We start from the raw sequence: 15,286 nt of genomic DNA on the forward strand, positions 1-15,286 counted from the left end.
TGTAAACATCTCATCTTCTGTACATCGGAAGAAGCAACCTGCTGTTTCTCCACCACCAGAGGCAAAGTCAACTTGTGAGGCTCCATCCCCCCCACGAAGTTTGCAGACGAAGGGAGTCCTTCCAGGAAAGGCATTGAGCGCTTGAGTTTCCAGAGAGATTCTGCATCTAGTCGAGAAAACTGGAAATCTGGATGTTTTACACGGCAAGGCTTTTCCTGCAGTTGCTGCAAGTCAGAAACCAGCATTGCAACGCCAACGTGGAAAGCACCTTTTTCGTGCCAGATAATTGTAAAAACAGATGTTTGCCTCATGCACCGCTGTGTCCCAAAGAGCTTAAGCTTTCTTCTGCTTTCAGAGGTGGTTTGCGTAGGCCTGTTCCAACAGACGTGGAAAGTCGATCCCTCCTTAACCCTCGAATGGGGTGGGTGGGGCTCGTGTTGAGATCCCCCTCCGGCAAATAATGTGAAATAGAACATTGATCCAAGCTTTCCTTTTGAAAGATTCTCTCTCTACATCCTACGGTTCCCCAGAAGTAAAGAATGTCCTTCAACCATCAGCATCAAAATGCAATTAGGACTTTGATCGTTTTTTTACGACACTGGACAATCACCCTGTCCTTTTGTATCCGGATGGGATGGAAGTTGCAAACACACCAAGATTTCCTAGAACGAGCAAAAAAAAAACCAGGAAAGGAAGCCGACTTTAACCAGCCGAGTCACAACATGCAAACATTAAAACAAGATGCACGTTTTTCCTTGAGCAAGAAATCACATTTCGGTACTGCCTTTCTTTCCAGCACAATAAACGTGAGGACTATCCAGTGGGAATAAAAACATTGACAGTGATTTAGTGGGAGAGGCCTGGAAAGATTTAGGAGCTTAGTGATCAAGTCTGGAATCAATTTGGGGACGTACAGTTCCTTCCCTCCCTTAAAATAGGATCCGAAAATCTTTTTTTCTTTCCTACATCTCTTTGAATGTTAACAATATCGGTCCAGCCTCCACCTGTTGTTCAACACTGCAGGAAATTGCATTAAGATTCTTGTGCAGCTTCTCACTGAAATGTTATTCCAATCCAGGAAGTATAGGGTTTCCTGCCTGAGCAGGGGGTTGGACTAGATGACCTCCAAGATCCCTTCCAACCTATTATTATTATTATTATTATAAAAAGGGACTTACTGTAGGGAAAGGAAAGTTAACAGCAGACGCCAAACGAAGGAGAATTCATTCGCAGTTGTGTTGCAGACAGAAAAGTATCACCTTTTTTATTATTAGGAGAGCATCCTGTGTGTGCTGGTCCATTCACGTGCAACTGTTGAACATTACAAAGAGAGAGAGAGAGAGAGAGAGAGAGAGAGAGAGAGAGAGAGAGAGAGAGAGAGAGAGAGAGAGAGAGAGAGAGAGAGAGAAAGACTTTACAATCCAGTGTACACATTTCCAAAATTGCTTTATCTTTTAACGCATTGTAAATAAGCAGCAAAAGAACTGTGGGGGGGGCAAATTGGAACTGTTAAAAGGTTGCCTGGATCAGTGGCAAAAGAGCCCAGACCATTTGTGAAGCTGCGGTTTTAGGTCGCTGCTCTGGTTAGCCAGGACTGCATCATCCATCTGAAAAGGACCGTTTTTTTGAGGGGAATGGCGGGTACAGAGAAAGGGATTGTCCTCACTGAAACCCACCTGGTGGGAAATGCCAGGGATTATAAGTTAGGACATTGTCCCAAAGGCGCTTTTTTCAGGAGGCAACTGGACTCTCTTGTTTTGCCTGTGAAGACGTTTCGCTTCTCAATCAAGAAGCTTCTTTGGCTCTGACTGGATGGTGGGGAATGGAAGGATTTATACTCCTTGCAGACAGCTGGTCATTTGCATCCTTTTACAGAGTCATTGAGGCCCCTTGGAGGTTTATCTGTTTCCTCAGACTCACCTGAGTGGTGCGAATGGGTGTGGAGTATTCTTGGCTGCAGGCTCAAGGCTTCATACCCATTTGCACTCCAGGTGGCCTCAATGACTCTCAGAGAGAGTACTAATGACCAGCTGTCTGCAAGGAGTATAAATCCTTCCCTTCCCCACCGTCCAGTCAGAGCTGAAGAAGCTTCTGGGATGAGAAGCGAAACGTCTTCAAGGAAAAACAAGAAAGTCCAGTGGCCTCCTGAAAAAAAGCACCTTTGGGACAATCGTGACCTGGATGACTGAGAATCTCCACTGATAATTTAGCTGTGCACTTGGGGATGAACCTCCTTCAAATGCTGCGGGAGGATGGACGGATTTCCAGAAAACATGGCAGACTGCGAGAACCATTTGTGCTTCAGCTGAAGAAGCTTCTGGGATGAGAAGCGAAACGTCTTCAAAGGGAAAAAAAAAGGAAGTCCAGTTGCCTTTTGCAGAAGCACCTCTGGGACAGCCATGATCTGGATGACTCAGAATCTCCATAGACAAAGTTAGGACTGTGTACGCGCAAAGCCAGTGTTGTGTTCACAAGAGACACCTAGAACATATCAAGGTATGTTTGGGGTGCCCTGCAGAAGCCTCTTAAGGGAACCTGCGATTTCCCCATTTTTAAAATCATTTTACAGGATATTTCGCCTGTCTTCTGTGCATGCGACTTGTTGTCCGTTTAGTTTTTGAAGGTAGGGAAGGGCCTTGGGATTGTAGGGATTAGAATGGGAGAAGAATTGGAAAGCGTTAGGCATCGGCAGCCTTCCAGGTGTTGAGTTGCATCTCTCTCAATCAACCCTGTTATTAGCCATCCTGTCTGGAGTTGCTGGGAGTTGCTGGTCCCCTTTTTCTGTCTGAACGGAGACGAAAATAAAAACTGATCCAGTAGCTGTTTTCTACTTACTTCTCCGGGAATTAAGTCACAGATAAGCCAACATCTGAAGTCAAACAATAATCTAAATGAGTGTTAAAAGTTTTTATTTCTCCATTGGCCTAGGATTGAGGAGGGCTGTCTCAAATGTTACGATGCTGAGCAGGGATTGCCCAGTTTCAACACAAAAAATATAACGTCCAATTAATGGAGCTTCCTTGAAGAAATAAACATGGAGGAAGAATTTTTCTGGTCCATTTTTTTCCAAGGCAAATATAGAAGCCCCTGGTTTAAAATTGCCCTGAAGGGTGATTTAGGTAAGGAAATGCCCACATGGTTGTGCTTAGGGTGTGTGTGTGTGTGTGTGTGTGTGTGTGTGCAAATTCAGATTGCAACTCAATCCAGTTTGAGTTGGATTCAAATTCCTGAGCGATTTGGGACTGTCTACAATTCCCAGGATCTTGTCTTCTCCAATTAAAGCGCAAATGGAGTTGCATTAACAGAGAGATTCAGTCCAGATCACGTCAGGTACTAATACCACTCTATAAAAGCCTTAGTAAGGCTACACCTAGAATACGGCATCCAGTTTTGGTCACCACACTGTAAAAAAGCTGTTGAGACTCTAGAAAGGGTACAGAGAAGAGCAACAAAGATGATTGGGGGACCCGAGGCTAATACATATAGGGAACGGTTGCTGGAATTGGGTATGTGTAGTTTAACGAAGAGAAGGGTGAGGGGTGACATGATAGCAGTCTTCCAATATCCAAGGGGCTGCCCCAAAGAAGAGGGAGTCAAGCCATTCCCCAAAGCACCTGAAAGCAGGACAAGAAGCAAAGGATGGAAACTAATCAAGGAGAGAAGCAACCCAGAATTAAGGAGAAACTTCCTAACAATGAGGACAATTAACCAGTGGAACTCCTTGCCTCCAGAAGTTGTGAATGCTCCAACAGTGCAAGTTTTTAAGAAGAGACTGGACAGCCATTTGTCTAAAATGGTATAGGGCAGATATGTCAAACTCGCGAAGTCACGTGACATCGCGCAACGTATCGGGATGGTTTTGCCATTGCCGGCAATGGGCTGGGTGCGGCTTCCGGATGATGCATCCGGCCTGTGGGCCGGCAGTTTGACACCCCTGGTATAGGGTTTCCTGCCTGAGCAGGGGGTTGGACTAGTAGACCTCCAAGGTCCCTTCCAACTCTTATTCTATTCTATTCTATTCTATTCTATTCTATTCTATTCTATTCTATTCTTCTTCCTATTCTATTCTATTCTATTCTGTAATTCTGTTCAATTCTATTCTATTCTATTCTATTCTATTCTATTCTATTCTATTCTATTCTATTCTATTCTATTCTATTCTATTCTATTCTATTCTATTCTATTCCATTCCATTCCATTCCATTCCATTCCATTCCATTCCATTGCTTCTCAGTCTAATTTTACAGCCCTGGGATTTTTGAGCAATATGCATGCATCTACCAGGTACTTACAACATCAGGCAAAGGTGATGGAGGGCCACCAGGTGATAGATCGGAGATTGGGACGGTATCTTTTATCCCTTGTGAAGGCTTGTGCAAAGAGTGGCTTGAGCTTTAGGTATGTCTTGCTCTGCACTGAAATTTGGGAGCTGTCAGTCATGATACAAGAAGGAAGGGAAAGAGAAGAAACAGTAGACTTTTGGCTCTGATCAGCTGAGGTCAGGCTGTCTTTTCCAGCTGTTTTGGTACCTGGCTTTTGGGAGATATCTGGATGGCCTGATCAAGCAGATCTCCACACCGGTTGGTCAAAAAGTCAAGAAGGCAGCTATGAAAGTTCATAGAATTTTAGAACGGAATGTGATGTTGCAGGTCATTTAGTCCAACCCCCTGCTCAAACAAGAGACATACCATTTCAGACAAATGGCTGTCCAGTCTCTTAAAAAATCTCCATTGTTGGAGTACCTATAACCTCTGGAGGCAAGCAGTTCCACTGATTAATTGCTCTCGCTGTCAGGAAATTTCTCCTTATTTTTCCAGTGTGGCTCTCCCACTGGAGCTTCTTCTGGTTTTATATCGGTTGCGCTGCCAAGATTATCTTGATTTTTCTGACAAGCACCTGTGGACATCCCAGCTCATGGTTTTCAATATTTACACAGCCGCCTCTCTTAAATCCCAATCCAGGTTCACAAAAACCCAACCTTCAAAAGTTTTAACAATTTGCAAAGGTATGTTTTTGTAGAAAACATACATAGAACATGCATGGAACAATTAACCAGTAGAGCAACCAGCCGCCAGAAGTTGTGAATGCTCCAACGCTGGAAGTTTTTAAGAAGAGAGTGGACAGCCATTTGTCTGAAATGGTGTAGGGGTTCCTGTCTGAGCAGGGGGTTGGACTAGAAGACCTCCAAGGTCCCTTCCAATTGTGTTATTCTGTTCTTTTGTGTGACTTCCTTGGTAGAATTCCTGTTTGCTGTTCTCTCTTTGAAAGAAAGTTAATTAATTCAAAGTGCAGTTATGGCCTCTACCTTGTGTCAGTTTGATTGTTGTGATGTGGGTGCACAGAAGGAACAAAAGTAAAAAGGACCAGTTATCCCAAATTCACCACTTACTTTTTTTTTTTAGATGGGATTCTAAAAAAAAGGTAGTCCTTGACTTAACAATTGTTCGTTTAGCGACTGAAATTGCAACAACTCTGGAAGAAAAATGACTTAGGACCACTTATCCTATTTACAGCATCCACACAAGTTAACATGATCAAAATTTGGGTGCTTGTCAGCCTGCTTGTATTTACGATGGTTGTAGCACCCTGGAATCACGTGATCCTCTTCCCAGCCAGCTTCCGACAAGCCAAATGACCGGAGAAAGCAGGATTCACTTAACAACTGTGGCAAAAAAAAAATTGTAAAATCAGCTGCGATTCACTGCTCAGCTGCCTTGCTCAGCAACAATTATTCGGGTTCCAATTGTGATCGTAAAAGTTGAGGGGTATCTGTGGTACGATCAGATAGGAGAGAGAATATCCAGATTTTTGCCTTGAAGCAGCCACACTTTTTTTTTTGGCAGAAACAAGCTGGAATTGGTCTATGGAGATGCTCAATCATCCAGCTCATGGTTGTCCCAAAAGTGCTTTTTTTCTTTCTTCAGGAGGCAACTGGACCTCCTTGTTTTTCTTTGAAGACATTTCTCTTCTCATCCCAGAAGCTTCTTCAGCTCTGGCTGGATGGCGGGGAAGGGGAGGATTTATACTCCTTGCAGACAGCTGGTCATTTGCATCCTTTTGGAGGGTCGTTGAGGCCCCTTGTAGGTTTCTCTGTGTCCTCAGGGTCACCTGAGTGCTGCAAGTGGGTGTGTAGACTTCAGCCTGCAGCCAAGAAGGCTCCACAACCATTTGCACCCCTCAGGTGACCCTGAGGACACAGACAAAACTTCAAGTAGCCTCAACAACCCTCTGAAAGGATGCAAATGACCAGCTGTCTGCAAGGAGTATAAATCCTTCCACCCTTCACCATCCAGTCAGAGCTGAAGAAGCTTCTGGGATGAGAAGCGAAATGTCGTCAAAGAAAATCAGTTTCCCATCATCCTGTGCGCGCCCACAGGGAGGGCCTCCTTAGGGTTCCGCTGGTTAGAGATTGCCGGCGGGTGATTCCCAGGGGGAGGGCGTTCTCTGTGGGCGCGCCCGCCCTTTGGAACGAACTGCCGATGGAACTTCGGACTGCCCCCGACCTTCGCTCGTTTCGCCGGGACTTAAAAACCTGGTTGTTTGAATTGTCTGGCCTGGACTGAGGGATTTTAAATTAAATTAATTTTAAATTTCAATTTTAACGTTATCTTAATTTTGTGGGCTTGTATTAATTTAATTCTATTTTATTCTCTCTTTTTGTATTGTTTTTAACTTGCCCTGTGAACCGCCCTGAGTCCTTCGGGAATAGGGCGGTATATAAATTCAATTAATAATAATAATAATAATAATAATAATAATAATAATAATAATAATAATAATAATAATAATAATAATAATAATAATAATAATAATAATAATAATAATAATAAAAAAGAAAATCATCTCTGGGCCCTAGCTGGAACTGGAACACAGTAGGAACATATAAGACGAACAACAACAACTAAAATGGAGAACACTTGACAGTTGCGATTGTGCTGTTGTGCAAGGAATAGAAGAGACCCGTTGTTTTGCCTTGTTTTTGTCAGAAATAATTATTTTACATTGCCCCGTGATAAAGACAGTCTGGAGCATTCGGATACTCAAAAGAGGAGTTTCAGGCACTTAAGAGACGGGTGCTTGTGACCAACAATATGGCTTACTATGCGGTGCATTTTGTACAGTGGAGACTGTGTGTTGCTTGTGGGTTTGAAGTTTGTATACAAAGCTGTCCTTGACACAAGCAGTTGGGTGTTCAGGTAGTCCTCAGACTTACGACCAGCCACTTAATGGCCGTGTGTTGCTTGTGGGTTTGAAGTTCATATGCAAGGCTTTCCTTAGAACAAGCAGTTGGGTATTCAGGTAGTCCTCAGACTTATGACCAGCCACTTAATGGCTGTGTGTAGCTTGTGGGTTTGAACTCTGTATACAAAACTCCTTGGCACAAGCAGTTGAGTGTTCAGGTAGTCCTCAGACTTACGACCAGCCACTTAATGGCCGTCTGTTGCTTGTAGGTTTGAAGTTCGTATACAAAGCTCTCCTTGACACAGATTTGAGCTTTATATACACAGCTCTCCTTCGTACAAGCAGTTGTGTGTATAGGTAGTCCCTGACTTACGATCTTAATGACCAACGGACTTCCTCAGAGCTACTTATGACTCAGTTTCAGGGTTCTGATATAAAAAGAAAATCTTAACAGATTCCACTGATTTCAAACTTATCCAAATTAAGTCTTATATTCTTTTCATTTCAATATATTTCTGTTCCCCTGAAAGGTTTAATTCGCTGCTTCCGTCTGCAGGAGGGTGGGGCAAAGGTCCCCCTCCTCACTTTTGGAGGCTTTTTGCTTCTTGTTTTTTTCCCCCAGGAAATCAATTTCCAAATAGAAGAGAAAAAATCGCTGTTCTTACCCAGTTCCAAACATGTTGTTTACAGTCAGCTTCAAGTAGTACTTTCGGACTTCGGTTGCTTGTCGCTTGGGCTAGACTCGGAAGTTAAGCTAGCCTTTCTCCTGCCGGTTTCTGGAGGGCTTTTTCAAACCGATTGGATCGACCACCATCTCTGCGCAATTGGCGGGACTTCCCCCCTTCTATGTTGCCTCTATGGGGCAACTTCAGGCCCATTTAGGGCAGGCAGAAATCAGCCATAGGGTGCGGAGCCCCGCAATCCCCTCAGCTGCTGTGCTACTGCGCAAAACTGGAAATCTCAGTTACTGGGTTCTGATAGCCGCCTCCATCCCTGCCCCCCAGTGGCCACGTGTTCACATTGAAGTGCACCCGGAGGCTTCAGCTGGTGCAAAATGCAGCTGCGTGGGTGCTTATGGGAGGATCTCGATACTCCCATGTTACACCTCTCCTGCGCGAGCTGCATTGGCTTCCGGTTGCCCTCCGGGTGCGATTCAAGGTGCTGGTAATTACCTTTAAAGCCCTACATGGCTTAGGCCCAGGGTACTTGTGAGACCACCTGCTGCCAATGTCAACCTCCCATCGCCCAGTTCGCTCCCACAGAGTCGGCCTTCTCAGGGTTCCGTCGGCCAGGCAATGCCGGCTGGCAACCCACAGGGGGAGAGCCTTCTCTGTGGGCGCGCCAACCCTCTGGAATGAACTGCCTCCAGAGCTGCGGACGGCCCCTGACCTTCGGTCCTTCCGCCGTGACCTGAAAACATGGATGTTCCAACAAGCGGGCCTGGACTGACTATGGTTTTAAATTTGGCTTTTATTGGGTTAAATTGTCATTTATTTATTACATCCATTGTTTAATTCTTTTTTAAATTTTGTACTTTATGTTTTTTTAATTTTTTATTGTTGTGAGCCGCCCTGAGTCCTTGGGGAGAAGGGCGGCATATAAATTTAATAAATCTATAATCTAATCTATCTATTTTGGGCCTTTGGCAACCGGCCCACATTTACCTCTGTTTGCAGCATCTCATGATAGGTGACCACAACTTTGAGCATTAAGTCAAGGGTCAGCAGTGTCACCTCCTTCAATGAGCTATTGATTTTATTTCTTCAAGTTTATACCCCGCCCATCTAGTGGTTCCAAAGCGGCTCTGAGCGGCTAATTAAGTTATTAATTCCGGAATGTTTCTAGAAAACACATCAGCTTCTGTCCCTTTCACACCAGTGATTTAGGAGAGGCAACGATTGGGGGTTGCTTCAAGGTCACTCGAGATGTTTCATGAGCTCTCCAAGTCCTACTTTTTCTCTAGCTGCTGAAGAAAAACTGGAGGGAGAGGGAGAGGGAGGGAGACGGAAAGAAAGGGAGAGAGAGGGAGAGAGGCAAAGAAAGGAAGAAAGAGAAAGCAAGAGAATGAGGGAGAAAGGAAGGGAAAGAGAAAGACAGGGAGAAAGCTTGCAAAACATTCCCGTGTTCCTTTTGGCTTTGGAGACTTGCTCGCTGGTTTCACCTCTGTGTCAATGGAGAAATATGTACACATGTAAAATCCACATGTAAATACCCATGGGTTTTGGTACGCTTCCCTGTAATTATCAACGGAGCATGTCAAAATATCAAACTCTTGATACCAAGACAGGGTACAACACCCATGCATTTCCCTCTCCCTCCTACTCCGTTAAAGTGGATGTCTTCTGTTGGAAATACAACAGCTTGTATCGTTCGTTAAGGCTACGTTAAACATGTCTGTACTTAGTGGGCTTAACCTCTACGAGAGACTGATTCCTATCAAGTACGTTACGTTATTGTCATTATGATTCTTCTTCTTCTTTTTTGCTGTTTGAAGCCTAAGGAAATTCAAATGTTTCATTAAAACTTCCGAGCCTTCCGTGAGATGCTTCTTTTCCTGTCGTAAGTTTAAAAAGCGCCGTTTTGGTCGTCTCTGTTTCCTTTCGCAGATTTTAGCAGACATGGCTAATTCAAGGCAGTGAGGACAATCTTCCAACTCATGCTCCTTAATGCTTCAAGGGTGGGAGAGTGCCTCGGAGAAAGAGTATTCCATGGGGTTTCAAAGGGGTTTCCTCTGTAGGGTTTCCTGCTTGAGTAGGGGGTTGGACTAGAAGACCTCCAAGGTCCCTTCCAACTTCTATTCTATTCTATTCTATTCTATTCTATTCTATTCTATTCTATTCTATTCTATTCTATTCTATTCTATTCTATTCTATTCTACTCTACTCTACTCTACTCTACTCTACTCTACTCCATTCCATTCCATTCTATTCCATTCCACATTTTCTCTATTCCATTCCATTCCCTTCTATTCATCTAATTATCTATTCTATTTTATTCTGCATTCTATTCTGTTCTGTTCTGTTCTCTTCTAGTTCAGAGAAATTGTGCTGATGGTTGAGTTGTCCCTTGAATGGCAGGCTCAGGAGTTGGGACTATGGAGTTCTCCAGAACATTCATAATTCACCATTGGAATTTGCTACTGTAGGAAGAAAAGTCTCCATCATGGTTCCTCCAAGCGGGGAATAAACATGGCAACTGCTTTGGGAAGAAGGTTGTAGTTTATTGCAGAGGAAAGGCAGACAGAAAGAGGGATCCAACAGGAAAAGAAGGGCTGAGCACATGTGGGTAGTGGGTTTTTAATACCCCTTGGACTCTATTGTCTGGAGTTATTTCCTGTTTCAAGCTTTGTATTTCCTTTGTCATGTATTCTGTCCTGACCTAGGTGTACCCCTCTAGGATTCTTGCTGATTGTCTGTCCAAGCCCACCTCCCTGGGGCAGGGGTATGTAGATTTTAGAAGTCTTAGCTTCAACCTTCCTGAATGGTTTACATCTGCATTTCTATAGAGTTGGTTTCTGCTTGGGGGAGGGAGACTTGGGGCTATTAAGAAAACCTGGGCATGCTTTTCTGCCTTTTAACTTCTTTTTAGGAAATGTATTTTCCTGCCCTTTTAATATTTCCTTCTCTGGGGAGATGACTTGCCACAATCCCCCCACCCCCTTTGTGCCCTAAGTGTGTGAATGACACACTTACTGGCACAAGATTAAAATTGGTCTGATCAGGGATACTTGGTAAGCAAACTTTAAACTGTTAATGCAAAAAAAAAAAAGGATTCCTGCCCATAAAGTTCTAAAAGTCAGGGCAAAAATTAGGTGGAAAAGAAATTTATAGTTACCAATATTCTGTGCCAATTATTTTTCAAATGTTGGATGTCACCTTTAGCTTCCAGTCAGGTTTGTACATTGCTCCCAAAAAATCTTCACAGCCATGGTTTGCCTCAGCACCTAACCACTGGCTGCCCATTTTCAAGAGTTGTTTTTTCTGCCTTAGCTCTTAATTCACTGCATCCAGGCTTGTAATTTGTAATGTCCAACTGATAAGGCTATTCCATCCTTTAAATTGCACATAGTGAGCCCAATCTGAGTCCACCAGAGCAAGATATTCAGGGCTTAGATCTCTTTCCGGATACCTCCTCATGGCATATGAATTGCAAATCACCTGAGGGGTCCTGGTTCCCTCCCCCTTGGAATTTTGCTGAAGGTTGGAGCTTTACTGAAGGTAAGTAGAAGGGAGACTCAGTGTGATTCTAAATGGTGTGTGTGTGTTTGTGTGTGTGTGTGTGTGTGTGTGTGTGTGTCTGTGTCTGTGTAGCTACTAATACAAACAGGCAATACAAACATTCTGGATAAATTTTTCCTCCCACCAGACAGAAGTCCCAAGGTGTTCAGGACTTGCTGTGCCAACTGTTCCCAAATGCCATCTCTCCATAAATACATTCAACTGGCTTATTACAATACAGATGAAGCAAGAAAGAAAACTTTACAATGAGTTTCCACCCTCCCCCCCCCCAACAGTCCAATTTTTCTTCTAAGGCTTCACGTGGGGTCCCATGGCACCTTCCTTCAGCTGTTCACAGGTATCTGGGGGACTGGTAGGACTTGGGGCATCCTCAGGTTGTATGGTGGCTTTTTTGTAGATGGCTGGATTCAAAACTCAATTCCATGGCTCCATGGCATGTGTCAGCGTGTGCTCTTCTTCCAAAGGTTTAGGGGGGGGGATGTCATCTGTGCAGAGCTGAAAGACATGAGAACAAGAACTCCTCCCCCCCTGGGCTTTAAAGTTAAAATTTAGAGGTACTCACCTTCACCTTCTTTCCAAAGCAGCCCTTAAGCTCAAACCCAAAACTCCCTTTACTACCCTGACTCCACATGGGCAGGGCCTGGGAAATCCATCCACAGACACAAAGGGGTCTGCTGCCGGCAGGATGGGCTTACCAGTCTCAGTCCATTGGAGAGGTTAGCTTGGAGTCCCATCCTGGGGTGCCAAAACAATAATAATAATAATAATAATAATAATAATAATAATAATAATAATAATAATAATAATAATAATAATAATAATAATAATAATAAATAATAATAATAATAATAATAATAATAATAATAATAATAATAATAATAATAATAATAAGAAGAAGAAGAAGAAGAAGAAGAAGAAGAAGAAGTAGTAGTAGTTGGAAGGGACCTTGGAGGTCATCTAGTCCAACCCCCTGCTCAGGCAGGAAACCCTATACCATTTCAGGCAAATGGCTGTCCAGTCGCTTCTTAAAAACCTCCAGTGTTGGAGCATTCACCACTTCTGGAGGAAGGTTGTTCCACTGGTTAATTGTCCTCGCCGTCAGGAAAGTTTCTCCTTAGTTCTAGGCTGCTTCTCTCCTTGACTAGTTTCCATCCGTTGCTTCTTGTCCTGCTTTCAGGTGCTTTGGAGAATAGCTTGACTCCCTCTTCTTTGGGGCAGCCCCTGAGATATTGGAACACTGCTATCATGTTACCCCTCACCCTTCTCTTTGTTAAACTACACATACCCAATTCCAGCAACTGTTCCCGATATGTTTTAGCCTCCAGTCCCCCAATCATCTTTGTTGCCCTTCTCAACATCTTTTTTACATTGTGGTAAAGTGGTATTAGTACTTCACGTAATCTTGATTCTATCCCTCTGTTAATGCAGCCTAGCACTGTGTTGGCTTTTTTGGCAGCTGCAGCACACGGCTGGCTCATATTTAAGTGATTGTCCACTAGGACTCCGAGATCCCTCTCACAGTTGCTACTATTGAGCTAGGTACCACCTATACTATACCTGTGCATTTGATTTTTCCTGCCTAAATGCAGAACCTTACTTTTTTCACCATTGAATTTCATTTTGTTAGATAGTGCCCAGTGTTCGGGTTTGTCCAGATCCTCCTGTATTTTAAGCCTATCTTCTGGAGTATTGGCTATTCCTGCCAGCTTGGTGTCGTCTGCAAATTTGATGAGTTCCCCATCTATCCCCTCATCCAAATCGTTGATGAAGATGTTGAAGAGCACTGGGCCCAGAACAGAGCCCTGGGGCACCCCACTACACACTTCCTTCCATGTAGATGCGGTTCCATTGAGGACCACACGCTGAGTACGGCCTGTCAGCCAGCTACGAATCCATCTGGTGGTGATGCTATCTAACCCACATTTTTCTATCTTATCAAGTAGTAGGTTGTGATCTACTTTATCAAATGCCTTACTGACGTCCAAGTAAATTATATCTACCGCATTCCTCTGGTCCACTAATTTTGTCACTTGGTCAAAGAATGTAATAAGATTTGTCTGGCATGATCTGTTTTTGACAAACCCATGTTGGCTAATGACTTTGTTTGCCTCTAGGTGCTCGCTGATTCATTGTTTGATTATCTTTTCCAGAATCTTCCCAGGTATTGAGGTCAGGCTGATAGGTCTGTAGTTTCCTGGATCTATTTTTTCCCCTTTTTTGAAGATGGGAACTACATCAGCTCTCTTCCAGTCCTCTGGTAGTTCCCCAGTGCTCCAGGATCTTTGAAAAATATAGTTCAGTGGTTCTGAGATCACGTCTGCCAGTTCCTTGAGAACCTTTCGGGTGTAATCCATCTGGTCCTGGTGATTTGAACTCGTCTAGGCTGGACAGGTGCTCACTTACCAGTTTTTTGCCTATCTTAACTTTGTCATGTATTCTGTCCTGAGCCTAGGTGTGCCCCTCTAGGATTCTTGCTGGTTGTCTGTCCAAGCCCACCTCCCTGGGGCAGGGGTATGTAGATTTTAGAAGTCTTCTTAGCTTCAGCCTTCCTGAATGGTTTACATCTGCATTTCTATAGAGTTGGTTTCTGCTTGGGGGGAGGGAGACTTGGGGCTATTAAGAAAACCTGGGCATGCTTTTCTGCCTTTTAACTTCTTTTTAGGAAATGTATTTTCCTGCCCTTTTAATATTTCCTTCTCTGGGGAGATGACTTCCCACACTACCATGAGTGGTGGAGCTGACTACCAGTTTAGCTAATTTCAAAACTACAGTAGGGGGAAAAAAAGACATTTCCTGTCAGTGAGGACAATTAACCAGTGGAACGGACGTTGCCTTCAAAAGTTGTGGGTGCTCCATCACTGGAGGCTTTTAAGAAGAGACCGGACACTCACTGGTCTGAAGTATTACAGGGTCTCTTGCTTGAGCAGGGGGTTGGACTAGAAGACCTTCAAGGTGCCTTCCAACTCTGTTATCCTGTTTCCTGAAAAGGACTGGGGGTGACATGATAGCGGTCTTCCAGTATTTGAGGGGCTGCCCCAAATAAGAGGGGGGGGGTCAGCCTATTCTCCAAAGCACCTGAAGGCAGGACAAGAAGCAGCGGATGGAAACTGATGGAGGAGAGAAGCAACCTGGAATTAAGGAGAAACCTCTTAACAGTGAGGACAATTAACCAGTGGAACAGCTTGCCACCAGAAGTTGTAGGTGCTCCATCACTGGAGGCTTTTAAGAAGAGGCTAGACCAGGGGTGTCAAACTCAATTTCATTGAGGGCCACATCAGCATTGTGGTTGCCCTCAAGGGGCCGGGTGGGTATGGCCAGGGTGGGCGTGGCCAGAGTGCGTATGGCCTACTGGGTGGGCATGGCCAGTTCTACAACGTTCGCATCAAGGGTGCCTATGGGGGCCTGGGCAGGAGTGGGACAGGTCTGAGGGTCTCTGGGCCAAGGCCAAGGCAGTGGGGGCCGTTCCCTCACTGTTTCCAGGATGGTTTTGCGGGCCGGATCTGGCCCCCGGGCCTTGTGTTTGACATGTCTGGACTAGACGGTCACTTGTCTGAGATGGTATAGGTTCTCCTGCTTGAGCAGGGGGCTGGACTAGAAGACCTCCAAGGTCCCTTCCCTCTCTGTTATTCTGTTGTTTGCCATTGGCGCCTGCACCCCCAGCTGGCTGTTTCGAGTCCTTCACGGTCTTCGGTTCATCGCAGAAGATGAGTCCTTGAGAGGGGGCGATTCTCGGGAGGGTGTGATGGCCTCTCGGCACTCTTTGGCTGACCCATCCCTCCTGGCTCTCAGGAACGTGACCAGCGAATACAAACGTTGAAGCACATAATAAGTATGACTTATGACTTATGGTCAGTCATAATAAGTAT

The 15,286-nt window shown here is 44.5% G+C and overlaps 2 protein-coding genes across 2 annotated transcripts in view; both read left to right on the forward strand.

The window, feature by feature from the left end:
• The window catches only part of ATCAY (ATCAY kinesin light chain interacting caytaxin), a gene marked incomplete at its 5' end in the record, with an annotated part of 33,783 nt that extends 32,571 nt beyond the window's left edge, over positions 1-1,212 (forward strand). Inside the window, one exon of the mRNA XM_081314924.1 lies at positions 1-1,212. This exon is cut by the window's left edge and continues 105 nt beyond it.
• The window catches only part of LOC308677033 (nicotinamide riboside kinase 2-like), an 828,951-nt gene that overhangs the window by 779,111 nt on the left and 34,554 nt on the right, over positions 1-15,286 (forward strand). The gene's annotated exons all lie outside the window — the stretch shown is intronic.

This window comes from Vipera berus, assembly GCF_964194415.1.
Source record: "Vipera berus genome assembly, chromosome: 1".
NCBI lineage: Eukaryota > Metazoa > Chordata > Lepidosauria > Squamata > Viperidae > Vipera > Vipera berus.